The sequence below is a fragment of the Pediculus humanus genome, genomic scaffold (assembly GCF_000006295.1).
Source record: "Pediculus humanus corporis 1103172107823 genomic scaffold, whole genome shotgun sequence".
NCBI lineage: Eukaryota > Metazoa > Arthropoda > Insecta > Psocodea > Pediculidae > Pediculus > Pediculus humanus.
In genome coordinates this window covers 47,860-49,943 of record NW_002987410.1, presented here as the reverse complement: position 1 = coordinate 49,943, position 2,084 = coordinate 47,860, and positions in this window count along the sequence as shown.

Below are 2,084 nucleotides of genomic sequence, written 5' to 3'. Positions count from 1 at the left end.
AAATATATAAATAATAATGAAATTTTTTTTAACGTTGATAAATCGCGAAAAATTACAGTTAACATTCGAGTATTGGTTTTTACGTAGTAGAGCAGAAGACAGACGACATTTATAAAAAAAATTTTGTATAGTTAATTTTGTACAAAATGTATTTCAAACGACTTTTAACTCAAACTAAACCTTTTGTAAAAAATATTTCTACTTCTGCCGTTAGAAAAAGCGATCATAATACTAGGGATATTGTCGGCTCTGTAAGTTTTTATTTTTTTAATTTTATTTCACGTAACAATAAAAAAACTAGCGTTAAGGTACCATTTTCTGAACAATGTACCTTATTTTCTTTGAGTAAATAATTAAAATGATGTTACTTTAATAATTAAAACCGTTAAAATATTGTAAAGCATAAATTTACACACTAACTTGTACATTTTCAATAATTTATATAAGTTTATGTATTGACAATTTTTATTTTTGACCATGAGTTCATGCTTTCATATATAAATATTAAAATTATATAATTTACTTATATTAAAACATGTGTAAAAATATTAACCTATATTAATAATTATTATAAAACATTCATATCAATTATTTATAAATCAATTATGTAAAATTTTACTCATCCAAAATATTTTTTACCAGTTTCGAATTTTGTCCTAGCTGATCCTAAAACCTTGCTTCCTTTCAAATTCCAATTCTTGCTAAAGGTATGTAATAAATGCCTTGATTATTTTTTAAATTAAATCAATATTTAAAAGTGATAATCAAACTAATTTAGTTTATTTTTTCTTTTTTTTTTAGAATTTACCATTTAGGATTGACAATCAATGGAGATTTTTATTCTTCTTCTCAATCTATGTTGGGACTGGAATGGGATTGCCATTTATTTTGCTTAGAACTATGATTTTACAGAAAAATCAAGGTTAAATTAATTTTTTTTTTAAGTAAAAAAAAAAAATAAATCTGATTATATAGTATGTTGTAGAAACAAACAATAGTATTAAACTGTATCAGTCGAAAACATTTTCAACAAACAAAAAAAATTTAATAAATACATTAAAATGTATATATATATCGTTTAATTTATTTTACCTGAGTTTAGACGAAAAAAAAATATTTTTTTTTATTAAAATTTATACATGTATAACATATTTACTTATTAATTTCTATTTTTTATTTTACAAACATGATTAAATGTTATTAAAATTATTAAAAATAGATCTCGATAATTTAAAAAAATATATATGTATAATTAAATTATTGGATTTTTTGGTAACAGTTGAAAAATTTATTAAAAAAAAAAAGAAGAAATTTTTTTTTTTTCATCACCTGAACTCGATTACAAAATTGAAATTTAATTTAATAAAGTACACAAAATATGATTAAGACAACAAACAACCAACTTTAATTTTATGGTCTTCCATGAAAAAAAAAAAAAAAAAAAAAAACAATGATGACTTTTGTAAACAGAGAAAAATTTTCCTTTTTTTTTTTTTTTTAACAAGACGACTTAATATAAAAATTTTTTCCACAAAAAAAAAAAAATTAAAATTATATTTACAATGAAAAAAAAAGAAAAGAAAAAAAAAAAAACTTTATTACTATTTCTAACAAGTACTAAAAAATTATGTTTTCCTGATAATTTTTTTTACCCTTTATTAACCGGAAAAAAAATTTCATTTTTTTTATTGTTTAACAACAACATAATTAATTGAAATAAAAAAAAATTTTGAAAAAACATCAAACTGTAACAAAAAAAACAAAGTTTCATTAAATTCAAATATAAATTTACTATGTCAAACGTATTTATTTGACAGTTTCAAATAATGGCACACACACACGCACTCACACACCCACACAAGATTAACTTTTCATAATAAAATATTAGGAGGTTATATATTTTAGGAGGTTTTTAATTTTTAAAACAAAATAACAAAAAAATTAAATAATTGTGTTTTTCTCTTATAAATTATCAATTGGGGAGGAGAAAAAATTACCCCTCCCCTCTGCTCCCCTCTCCCCTCCAATTAATTACTATTTTTAATTAAAAAATTTAGTAAAATGGAACCAAAAAAAAAAAAAAA